Here is a 13900-nt window from a genome sequence, read left to right on the forward strand (position 1 = left end):
TTAAATCATCCGTTCTGCCTCCATTACTCCATATTTCCCAGAAATCGTGTCTGCTCGGACCTTTGGTCACGATCGCTCCATCATCATCGTCCTAAATATCTGTGCGGGTACTTAATGGGGTAACAGGCAACAAAATAAACTCCACGGTAAACAGAGGTTATACCAGGAGCAGTTTTCATTTTTTCATTGTTTGTATAAACTGTATTAATTCAGTAATTGATATCCCCACCCTCTGCCTACCTCCAGGCTCTGAAGTTCTTCTCTTTAGATTGCCTCCTTCTGATCCCTCCACACACATGTACAGCCAACAACAGTGCCTATCCTGGTGTTCAGCACCTGGCCTACCGCTTTATCTCCCAGCATGCCGCAGTCCCCACCTCTCCGCCCGATAGAAAATACAATGGACCATCGACAGCTGTCTGAATACAGGAGTGAGTCATGCTCATCAAGAGACCAGACCTTAACAGTACAATTCTCTTTCTACGTGCCCTGAGGTGAAGCAGAGTACCGCTGTTATCACTACAGGAACACCCAGGACACCTAATCCGGATCCTGCTGCTGTTTCTAATGTCAGGGTCTGGGACTGCTTTGCCCATTGCCAGCCAGGAGCAAAAGCAGGATGTCCCCACCATTCTACAGTATTTGTGCTGAGAGATGATAAAACGAAAGCAGAAGGACCTGTGCTGACGTAGCTTCAGAAACCAAATCTAGGTTCAGGTTTTTCTGGCTCGTCATACTTAAATAAATTTGAAAATGTAAAAATACTCAATTACAGATATTACAGTGATTGTTGAAAATCCTCTGTAGCCAGTTGTCCAGAAATTATCCAGAGGAGCAGTGTGACATTGGGCTATGACGGGAAAGAGACGGCAAAGAGCTGGAAGAAAACCCACATGAATGCGAGAGGAACACAAATTCAGCATGCAGAGCTTCAATTCGTCAAATCACAGCTGTCATTGTGGATGGCGTGAGGTGACGGTGCTGCACACTGCGCCAGTATTCCACCCACCGTGTGAAAAAAAGTGAAGTCAAACTTTATGTGTTTTATCAAGCATCCATCAGCAACAGCAAGCAAAATGTGTTGACAGCATCACGATGTCTCCCAAGTATTGAAAGAAATGTACATTTTCATGAAAAAAATTCTAAGTATATGAATGCATCTGACTCAAATCAATGTCCTTTACTATTCATAGTTCATTCAAATGTGGTATATATACATCTTTAGAGAGTCAACTTCTAAAAAGGATTCAATTTCCAGCAAGCACGATAAAGCAATTGAGACTGAACAGACTTCACTGCAAAACAAACATTACTGCACCTGAAATCTTTTTTTTATTTACCTGATAAACTATCCCTTCCCAACGCAGTAATAACACAATTCACTAGCTGCCACTCACTGTTATATTGATCTTACGATCAAGACACAAAACAGACATTGAGAAAGTTGAATGCGAAAAAATACAAGGAAATTCATTTTTAAACTTCTTGGCAAGAAACTCTTGGTGGAATTTGTGTGGTCTTACTCTAAAATATCCATCCATCCATCCATCCATCCACTGTCTGCCATTTGTCCAGGTCCAGGTTGTGGGGGCAGCAGTCTGAGCAGAGATGCACAGACCTCCCTAATCCTACTTACCTCCTCCATCTCCTCTGGGGAGATACCCAGACACTTCTAGGCCAGCTGAGAGATATAATATCTCCAGTGTGTCCTGGGTCTGTCCTGTGGTCTCCAACCGGTTGGACATACTCTCCCAGATGTTCAAGCTCCTCAGCCTCTTTAAGGCTGAGCACAGACAAAGGAAGGTCCTTTCTGCCACTTGTTTCCACAATCTTATTCTTTTTGTCACTACCCTGAGCTCATGATCGTAGGTGAGGGTAGGAATGTAAATTGACTGGTAAATCGATAGCTTTGCCTTTCGGCTCAGTTCTCTCTTTACCATGATGGACCAGTACAATGTCCACTGCTGACACTGCACCAATCTGCCTGTCAGTCTCCCACTCCACTATTCTCTCACTCATGAACAAGACCCTAAGATACTTGAAGTCCTCCACTTGAGGCAGTAACTCATTCCCAACTTAAGTCTTCATCCCAGTCACTTCACACTTGGCTAAAAAACTGCTTCAGCGCATGCTGAAGGTCACAGTTCGATAAAGCCAAAAGGACCACATCATCTGCAAAAAGCAATGACGTGATCCTGAGGTCAATGAACTAGACACCCTCCACCCCTTGGCTGTGCCTAGAAATTCTGTCCATAAATGTTATGATCAGAATCAGTGGCAAAGGGCAACCCTGGTGGAATGAGTCTGACTTACTGCCAGCAAGGTAAACCAAGCTCTTGCTCAAGTTATACAGGGACATAATGGCCTGAAAGAATGGACCCAGCACCCCTTAACAGGTCCCTCCGAGGGACACTGTCATGTGCCTTTTGTAAATCAACAAAACACATGTAGACTGGTTGGGCAAACTTCCATGTACCTTCCAGTATCCTTGTCAGGGTCCAGAGATTATCCACTGTTCCATAACCAGGACAGAATGCACATTGCTCTTCCTGGGTCCAAGGACTGGCCAACTGATGGACCCCAGTATTCTGGCGTCGGCCTTCCCAGGGGGACTGTGATACCCCTGAAGTTGAAACACACTCTTTGGTCCCTTTTGTTAAAGATTGGGACCACCTCCCCAGCCTGCCAGTCCAGAGGTCTTGTCTCTGACGTCCATGCAATTTGATGAGCCAAGACAGCCCAACAACATCAAGAGTCCTCAGAAGCTCAGGGTGAATTTCATTTACCCCCAGAGTTTTACCATTAAGGAAACTACATGAATGACCACAGTCCTAGTGATGGTCAAATCCTCTTTTGAGACCACCAACTGCACTAACTTCCAAGGAAGATATATCAGTGGGATTCAAGAGATCCTCAAAGTACTCATTCCACCACCCGACTATGTCCCCAGTAGAGGATCATGAGGTCAACAGCACTCCATCCCTGCTGTAAACAGCAGGAACGAAGCCCTGCTTCCCTCTTCTGAGTTGCTAGATGGTTTGCCAGAAACTCTTCAAGGCCAACTGAAAGTCACTTTTCATGGCCACACCGAATTCCTCCCACACCCGAGTGTTTTCTTTCGTAACTGCCAAAGCGGCATTCCACTTGGCTTGTTGCTACCTGTCAGCTGCTTCTTGAGTTCCACAAGCTAACCAAGCTTGGAAAGCCTCCATCTTCAGCCTGACAGCTCCCATTATTACTGGTGTGCACCAGGTTTGGGGGATAGCTCCACGACACCAACAATCTTACAGCTACAGCTCTGCATAGCTGTCTCAGCAATGGAGCATTGCCCATTCAAGCTCAACATCTCCATCTTCTGCAACAGAAGTTCTGCTGGAGGTTTAAGTTGAAGATCTCCTAGACAGGGTACTCTCAGCCAGATGCTCCCAGCACATCATCAATTTAGGTTTGAGTCTACCAGGTCTGTTCAGCCTAAGTACAGACAACAGTCAAAGCCTGACCCTAACTCTAAGTTGAAGGGAGGTGACCCTCTCAATCACTGGGGTAAAGTCTAACATACAAGCACTGAACTGAGGCTATGAGCAAATTAACACCTGCCCAACACATCTCCAGCCAGGGCAATTCCACAGTAGAACAGAGTCCAGCCCCTCTCCAGAGCCTGTTCTCTATATGTTGTGGTAAGCCTGACTATATCTAGAGGGCATCTCTCTATCTCCTGCATTAGCTTAGGCTCCGTTCTCACCAGTGAGGTCACATTCCATGTTCTTAAACCTAGTGTCAGTAGAGGGAGATTAGTTTGCCAAGGCCGCTCCCGTCGGACTGCCATCTGATTAACAAGCACCAGACTCTTTGTTTCTTCCTGCAAGAGGTGGGCCCACAGGAGAATGGTCTCATGTGGCTCATTCAGGCTGTGTCCTATCAGGCCCTGGGGATGAAGGCCCAATCATCAGCTGCTTGCTGATGAGTCATTCCAGGGTCAGGCCCCGGTATCCCTGTTAAGGATAAAATTTCTGATTCCTAAGTTTGCCAATCCAGAAGTACTGCCCACAACATGGAAGAGGCATGTTAGCCAAGACTCCTCAGACACCCCCTCAGACATGCACTCATGCAGTCATACCACTGATGAGTTTTTTTGCCTACCTGAAAGACTTCAGTCCTAGTGATAAGCAAGTCTTTCTTTGAGTCCTCCAAATGTACTTCCTCCAAGGAAGGCATGTCAATGGTATCCAAGAAGTCTTCAAAATACTGCTTGACTATATCCCTAGTTGAAAGTGTTGAGGTCAACAGTTCTCCGCCCCCTGCTGTAAACAGCATGGGCAAAGCCCTGCTTCCTCCTCCTGAGTTGCCTGACAGTTTGCCAGAATCTCTTTGAGGCCAATCGAAAGTCATTTTTCATGGCCTCACTGAACTCCTCCCGCACCTGAATTTTTGCTTTTAGCTGACAAAGCCAAGCTCCAGGACACGCAGTGGTAGGCTAAGAAGTTAGCGTCGATAACCGCTAATCTGCTAATTCCAAAGTTTAACTTGATAAAGCTAAACCAATAAACCACTAAGAATTTAGCGGAAGCTAACAATATCCGCTAACTTTTATTCTATGAATTTAGCTTCAGTTTGGTTTTGGGCTCTGAAACCCTTAAAAACATAGATAAGGAGATGAAATTCTAACCTGTTTGGCAATTTAATTCCGATGGGCTGGAGCGATTACCTTGGAATATTTAGGACTTACCCAACTGGGGACCAGTGGATTCTGTAGAGTCTCTAGAATACATTTTCTTTCACTGGTATCCCATTTGTGAAACCATTTTTGTTGAAGGAGTCCTATTCCACGACTGGCTCATGCTGACCTCGGTGAAGCCACTTGGGGACTACAAACATGGCAACGTTTACCCAGAAGTTAGAAGGAGGGTCTCAGCTCTTTAGTAGTCTATCAGACTCTGTCAATCAGAACCCGGAAAATAAACGAAAGTAAGCATTGGCCGAAGCAGGATTTCTTGCTTAGCCAGATAACTTGTCATATTTAAGTTAGTTTGGGTTAAATGTATGTGAAAGTCCATTTAAACTAGGGTATCTGAAATCTGGCAAGTTAATTGACTAAGCAAGAAATTCAGCTTTGTGATACAGGCCCCAGTTCTCCACTTGGTTCCGGGTACCCCAGTTTAAATGGATTTTATCTTTGTTCACTAAAAATTAGTCCAGACTATCTTAAATATGACAAGTTATGGACCAATCACATCTTGTGTCTACATGAAGTCAGTCATCAATGTGCCAGATAATCTGTTGCAGACAAGCTCTCAACAGTCATTTCTGAATAACAATTAATAACAAAATCACTGTATTCACATAAATATATTAATAACTAACCTTTCTCTATTCTATCATCGTCCATATGTGAGAAAGCAAATCACTGAAAAATAGTCCCTCTCCTCAGACCTATTTGCATGGGGGACCCAATCGGGGGCAACTGCCCCCTGACAACATAACTCCTAGGATCATTAGGACAAACAGACCCTACCACAACGGTAAGGTAGCAATTCGAGTAGGGGACTCTAAATGAGTTTAATGAAAACTATTGTGAGTCAAGAGAGAGAGTGGCCCAAGGATCCAGGGTTGACTGGATGTCAGTAGAGATGGTGATGGAGAAAGGGCAGGTCGGTGAAAATACTCAGATATACCATGCTGAAGCTATGGAAATATAATGGAGAGGATGAAACTACCAAAACAGAGATTATATACCATCTGGAAGGAGTGGATATTTGGCATTTTATTCATCTCATTAAATGATATGAGACAGAAGGATTACATACAAACAGCAGACGTTCATTTTGATTAACAGACTTCTGACTACGGTTTATTATCTCTTCCTATAACTTGTATCTTTTTCTGACACAGAGCCATTTGATGACGAACTGGGTTTTCCAGTGCCAAGACTGCAGGAATGTCCTTTGGACCACATAGCAATTGAAGGTAAGTGCTGCACACACACTTTGTCTAGATGTTTGCTGAAGATTCCGGGGGAATCCCATGGGGTGTCCTCTATCTCCTGTTGATACTCCGGCACATGTCCAATGAAGGCCCTCTGCAATGTACTGCTAAATGAGCTTCACTCAGCAACCCAGCACCCCCTACAAATAGGAACACTCATGCACCCAACCCCACCCTTCCTTTCTCTCTCCTTCACTTTTTGCATGCTTGTTTCATTCTGCAGGTCCCAGCAGGACTTGGCTGGACTTGACATAAACTTAGAAGGTAGAGAGCATGCATTGATTACAGTGCACGACAAACCCAACCTCAGGGATGAGAACCTGAGTGCAGCCATGTGGCAGGTGGTACTTCAACACCACACTAGTCCACATGGATCAGTGTGAGTCTTTTCACAGTGGCTGAAGTGCCAGTCCTGCCACCAACCCCCAAATTTTCCCTGTAAATTGGAGGACCTCCTTATAGGGCTGGATGTAGATTAACAACATACCCAGGACAAAGCAATTGTAGGTTAATGGCCTTGCTCAAGGGCCCAATGAAGGTCATTGTAGTATCAATATAACTGTCGCCATGGTATCTGTTTTGCTTTTTTCAGTTTGAAGTAAATATGCCATCATTATTAATCAGTCAAACCTCATTTTAATAATTAAACAATTACTTTATAGCAATTGGGGTTAAGGGCCTTACTCAAGGGCCCAACACTGAAATGGAATCGGTGACCTTCTGATCACAGGCACAGAGTCCTAAACTGCAGAGATAAACAGGTTCCCACCCCAAAGGATGCATGTGGTGGAGAGAGCAACACAAAAGATGACAGGATGCCTTTTGTAATCCCGGATCTGTTTGATAAAGTGAAGGCTATTCGAATTCAGCTCTAATAGCACTACCTCTGGGGCCATGTCTGCAGAGGAGCAGCCCATTAATACTGATTAAGAGTTAATGTGATACAGCAAGCAGTGAAGACCAACGTCATGCATGTGAAAGCTGCTACAGACTATGGATAAATAAAGTTATATTTGTAGCATTATTTTTTCGTTCAACTACATATCCAGTAGAGGGTTGTGTGTGTGTGTGTGTGAGTGTGTGTGTGTGAGGGGGGGGCATGGGCAGACTGAAACCTTTCCCAGAATGCACAAGGTACAAGGCGAGGGTACACCCTGCATGGAATGCCAGCTCAGTCCTTATACCAGGTTTAGTCTACCACTAGGCTACACAACATTACAACAGAATACATTGTAAACACACACAGTGTGTTTCTCTCCCAGAATGCAAATAAATGAAGGAAGATGTCCAGAGTGTCAAGAGAATGAGGATGAAAATGTGAAAATATGAATGACTGTTTTCTCAGACTTGACATTTTCCTCAGGCAAATGGCTTCTTCGCTGCCAGTCCTTTGGCCTCATGCATTGTGAATATCTTTGCTGTTCCACTTGGTTCCTTACCAGCATGGGTCTTCATAAGTGAGGTCTTGTTTTGTCATTTTATTAATGCTGCTTTATAGAGATATCCTCTCTAATAAAATATTACCTGGGAAATACATATATTTGAAAAAGACTTTCAAAGACTTATTGAAACAAATAAATCTACTGTCAGGAGCAAGTAGTTTAGGCCCTCGGGGAGAATGATTTCCTCTATATTTTCAGTGATTTACTTTCTCACGTATGGGCAATGATAAAACAGAAAAAGAATAGATATTATTATATTCATCTGAATACAGTCATTTTGGTATTAATTGTTGTTCGGAAATGACTGGGAATTTAATTAATTAAGGTCAAAGATCAGACAAGGAAACTATTTTTGTGAGTAAACATAAACTGCACTGTATGCTGTTAAAACGGAATGTGGACATAGTGGCTTGGTTTAGCTTGTGAGAGGGTATCACTGGTCATTTTGACTGTGCGGCAGCTCACAGAACGATACATTAGTGCCTTTGCAGCATTTGTAATGCTTGGCAAAGTTATTGAGACTCAGACAGCTCACAGTCACAGCTTCCGCCCCTGTCAGCCGGCAATACTCAGTATCCTGAAGGGCTCTAGGCTTCGGCACCTCCTAATGGAGGAGTAAGTGACCATCAGCTGTCAGAAGAAGTATGTTATCCTTTTTGCAGGGTGGAGACGTACTACTTTATGTCCATTTGTCGCAGCAAATAGTCAAAAGAACACCAACAACCACTCATTCATTCCAACTACTTATCAAGTACAGGGTTACAGTGAACTTGCAGCAAATTGTGAGTGACATACTGTAGGGCACAAGGCAGGAGAGACCGCCAGTTAGGATGCCAGTTCATAACAGGGCACATTACAGGCAAATTATATATGCCAAACAACCTTATGGTTTTGGGCTCCAGGAAGAAACCTGTGCAACTTGGTGAGATTAGGTGAACTCCACAGACAGAGATGGGCCACAGACTCTCATGGTGTGAAGCTCCAGTGCTATCCACTGAGCCTTTTCATGCTGTATAACTTAAACGCAACTCATCTTCCTGCTTCGGCCCATAGACGACTTCTCCAAAGTGATAGGGAGACCTCTCTCTAGTCTCTGAAAGATGCATGTTCTTTAACAGCGAGTGTACAGTAGATGTTGTTTGAGCATAGGGGACCATAGCCCTGTTGGAGAACCACACAGCCAGTAGTCTGCAGCCTTGTTCTTCTAAACTGCTCAGATAAGGCATGAAGAACTATGACTTTTGATACTGAAGAACTATAATTATAGCTTTAGTTTTGGTGTCTTATAAATCACCTAACCCTGTTTTAGAGGCTCTGCTGTTTCCATGGAGAGGAGCAAATTCGACTGCCAAAGATTTTTATCCCGAAGGCACATATATTATATGATCAGGCGTACTGAAATTCTTCTCAATAAAGTATATATACCATTCTCCATACAGCAACACTTCCAAATAGATCCATTATTTTAAGGGCCATATTTTAAATAGATAGCTTCAGTGTTGCGAAAGCAAATCCTAAAAAAAGGACAATATTGAGGCAATAACTGTAGACGCTCCCATAGCCCAATTGTTATTTTTCTTCTGATGCAGTGGATCCTCCAGTACAGTGGCACACAGAGGGAGGTTTTTGTGCTCTCTGAAATGTAGGATTATAGAAAGAGACTTTGCACATTCAGGCTCCAGCGAGCAGTGACAGTATAATGCTCTGCTGGAGTGCTCATTAGTGGCTATGTCTGCACCATCTGTCACTAGGTCCTTCAAATGGGAATTCCTCCGTATGCTAAAGGAAACACTGATAAATGCTTAGAAAACAAAGAAGAAATAGTCAAAGACTAACCCTGCAGTACACGTGTACCGCAACATCCTACATCTACAATTATCATTGTAACCGAATCGTGACTCTCTTGCAGGGTATATCCTGCCCCATGCATCAACCTACAATGGATGAGTGCTTCTGCAAAATGAAAGGTTGGAGATGTGACGAGATGCTTGTGATTCAAAGTAAATGTAATGCCGGTTGAGGCCCATGTGGTAACCTAGGCAGGCTTGGCTACCAGCATCCAACAAACTCCACTGCACAATTAAACATGCCGTGCCTTGGCAGGGGGGTGGGATGTTGGTGGTGAAGCGAGCCGGGGGTTTGGGAAGGTCAGCGCCCCCTCTGGAGATGGTAGCCATTATTATTGTTGTTGTTGTTAGTTGCTGTTTCATACTTTCAGGTTAGAAAAGCAAACCCTAGTCCCTTAATGAGAATGCACAATTCCAGGCACATGCCAGATGGGGAAATTGAATTCAAGCAGCGCAGCACGGTTAGCGCTGCTGCCTCGCAGCTCCAGGGCTGCGGATTTCAATTCAAACCTCTGGCTCGTCTGCGGCGTTTGCATGCTTCTGCGCAGTCAAGCTACCTGTCACCTCGAAGGTGCTGGGGTACTATATACAGGTATGTATGTGTCCAACAGTGGACTGACGATCTGTCCACCATATTCCGCAGCCTTACTGCATGGGATAGGTTTCACGACCCTGGTGATGGATGGATGGATGGATGGATGGATGGATGGATGGATAAACAGCTGAATTGTAGCACTGGTAGTGTCTCCAGTCTCACAGTGTGAAGTGTGGCACCACTAAACGGCAGCACATATAGGAAGACTTATTAAACATCCATACCATGCTCAGGTCTGTAAAGGAAATGAACAACACAAGGGTAACAAGCCATTTTGTAAAAATTATGTATCTTGATCATGCATTGCATGCAATGAAGATATTTTGCCCCATTTGGATTATTTACGGGAAGGTGCGAGCAGTGTAATGTTTTTAGCCCTCCTCTGCGTGCATTTCATCAAGTCTATATAATTCTCCTCCATATCAGCTGTGCTTCAAGATGCCCTGTAAGCATTTCATATTCCCCCCTACACAGTATACCATGCAACTGTGTTGCATTTCAGTGAATCATCACAGGAGAAAGAGAACAGGCCTTATTTGTATTCTTTTATTTATTGATACAAGCCAACGCTCTGTGCCTGTCCATCACAGTGAAGAACCAGGAGTACGTTGTTTCAAGTTAAATCTTGAGAGGAATCTTAACTGCCCTGAGTATATAACAGACTGATTAATATATCACTAATAACTGTAAAAATAAAATTTTAATTTAAGTATGGAAAGGGTCAGCCAGTTATCTATGAGGCCAAGCAAAAGTTTTGTTTTGGCTGAGTCACACCAATAGGTTACTTTTGGGTTCCCGCTGAGCCATAAATCCCACAGAATGCCTGCAATTCTCCTTAATGAAGCAGTTCATGCTTACAGATGGTATATCTTGTACTTTTTTTCACTATTTTATGTCCGAGAAGATGACCCAGCTGTACCACTGTACCATGGTCATTTACAGATGCGTGAGAGAAAAGGGAAAAACACAAAGGGGAGGCTGACTAACAGCCGTTCATCACGTAGATCCTTCACATGTACTGCTTGCACATAATACGTAGCAATAATAATATATAATGCTGCCTCAAAGCAAAAGGAAAGCCCAAGAGAAAGATGAACTTGCATAGACAGAAGACCATAGTACTGTACTTCAGGACAGTAAACTCGTTTTCACAAACAGTCAAAGCCCTACGTTCGTGGTCATAAAATCCATCAAAGAGCCTTGGTCTGTTTTTGCTGCTGCACAAAAGGAAAACAGCTACAGGCAAACACTGGGGTGAGGTTTGCAGAGTCTGCATCTAATGGCTTGCAGGCTTATTAGCTTGTGCTAATGTATGGACACAATCGAAAAAGAATCGGTGCTTCCATAAGACCGGAATATTACTAATCTGACTCTTCCATGTGGAGTTTGGCTGATGACTCTGGAAACTTACGTAAGACACTAGCCAGCCCCTCAGCCATGATTGAATCAGACTGCCAGGATTTTATTATTATTTTTTTTTCATCGGCTACACTTACTCAGTCGAATTAATTCCTCTGTTTGTGTGTGTTAGTGTGCAAGTGGGCGGAAAGTCATTTTGGTTGCAGCGTCAGGTGTAATACTCTGAAATGCAACCATCAGTAACATCTTTTATCGGAAAAAGTAAAAACTGATAATAAGCCATTAGCAGGTATTTTATCATATAAATAAACTAAAAAAAAAAACCTTCTATATTTTTAAGTTCCCAAGCACAGAGGAAGAAGGCTTAATGACTTGCACTAAGAAATAACCATTATCATACTGTAATGCAAGAATCCTGGTCAAAACCCGAGCCAAGTAGAGAAACCAGTCCCCAGCAGGGTGTGGTGCCGGTGGGTGTGGCTAACTGAAGGGCAGGTATTATGTTCTGTCTACTTTCAGTATTATATAACATTTAAAAAATCCAGCTGGGACCATGAATTGAAATATTGTCAGTAATCACCAATTCATTAAGTGTTATTCTACTTTCTCCCTGGTGTTTTTACTCACAGCGACTAATAATTTATGTATTTATTCAGCTGGATATTTAACTTGAGCAATTCAGGTTTAATACCTTGCTGAAGGGTAACACTCCAAAGCCCCTCCTGAGACTGTAACCAGCAACCTTCAGAGCCCGTCTCCTTAACCAGCCAATTACGATTCTTGCCTAAAGCGGCATGCAGTTTTTTTTCTCCATTTGAAATATAATAATATGCTCCCTATGCCTGAGGACATCTAGAGCTGAATCCTCCCTGTTCTGGCCATGGCAGCTAGAAGAGGTATCTGCTGCAGGACCATCATTCAGTGATGTGGAGCTGAGCTGCAGGCTCAGCCCCTCGTCTCCTCTGAATACTCGCTGAAGGTGAGAGGCAGGCTGCGTACATGAGTAGTCATGACTGCAGAACATGCCAGACACCCTGCTATTTTCTTCAGGATTATGGGTGTGTGTGTGAGCGTTATCTGTCATGCACACGAGCTCCAGTACGGTTCACCAGCTTTTAAGCCTGTGCTGGAAACAGTGAGTGTGAACCGTTCTGTTAGAGATCATCATGATAACAAAGAACAAGACAGAGCTTTGGTGAATGATTCCAAAAACACAGAGAATCATTATTATTATTATTATTATTATTATTGTATGCATTTTTTTACTTTCATGGAGAATTCATAGAATTCTTATTTTGGTGTCTAGGTCAAACTGAAACGTTTCAAAACACATATTTTGATGGCTGATACTGTTGAGGGTCTCTAATCTGTAGCAAAGACACACCAGAGAGTTTCCCTTGAAACTCAGAGACATATTTCCATTCACTGCATGAACCTTGACCTCCGCTACCTACCTGTCTACTGTAAGACAGCTTCACAGGCTAAACCCGAGGGCTGGATCAGGTTCCGGCAGAGGCTCACGTCCTTCATCCTCAGTGCCATCTGCTCTAATAAAGGCAGAGTTGGGAAACATCAATTTATTACTTAAATAGCTGCAACAATAAGACGTTATACTCATTTAAAGGTAAAGGCATGATATTAAAATGCTTATAACGAACACTCACCGGTCATGAACAGGGGTGCTTAAGGCTTACCTGGTCCTCAAAATTTACCCCCCAAAATTTGCAATACGTCTCTGTGTATGATGCAGATCAATTAGTAATACAGGAGAAACCCGTCTAAAAAATAAAGTGCCTGGCATTCAAACGTACATGGATTTTGAGACCTAAACTGTAATTTTAAACCAGGACAACATGTTACATACAGTCATGGCTATCTGATAGCTATATATAGACCTTTTATAGACATCTTTCAACATTTTGTGGTGTGTGGATCTCTTGAACGTTACTACATCTACGGGTGGTCTTCATGAAAGCCTCGTGGTTTCTGATCTATCATCAGGTCTTTAGCAGAGTCACCAGAATGAGGTTAGCGTTTTATAAATACATCATTAACAGGGGTGGCTATTTTTAAATGTGATTACACTGACACGAGGATTTAAGATTATCTACAAAGTCCTCACAGGTGAAACTCCGTCACCTTGAACTCACTTCCCATAGGGGGCAGTGTACTCAATGTCCTTGTATAATCTGTTGGTACACTGAGCGCTCTGTCTGTTTGTCGGGTGAGTTCTGCTTTTCCACACTGAGCGTTTACCTCATTTGTTAGAGTGAGATCTGCTATTTCCAGACAGTGGCCAGTCCCTGCTGATGTGATGAGTCTTTGGCCTTCTGCAGCTCTATCATGAAGCTCCCTTCTGCACTGGGCCAGATGCCCAGTGGTTCACGCCATTCTTCTCTGTCAGAAAGTTCCCCTCCTTTGGGAGTTGGCCCTCTTGAGCATCGGTGCACTATTCCCAGGCTGAGATTTATGGTTATAATCCTTATAAAACAAACTGAAAATCTTCCACAAAGAAAGGTTCTGTGAAACAGCACATCATGTAATTTTCTCTTCTCGGTCTCGCCATCGGCAGAGAACGCATCGTATTTCAGTCTAAATAATTCGTTCTACCACGTTATCAAACTACAGCATGTGAGAAGCCTCTCGCTGCGACCTGCGGGAAGGCGGGGTTGGAC

The sequence above is a fragment of the Brienomyrus brachyistius genome, chromosome 16 (assembly GCF_023856365.1).
Source record: "Brienomyrus brachyistius isolate T26 chromosome 16, BBRACH_0.4, whole genome shotgun sequence".
Lineage (NCBI taxonomy): Eukaryota > Metazoa > Chordata > Actinopteri > Osteoglossiformes > Mormyridae > Brienomyrus > Brienomyrus brachyistius.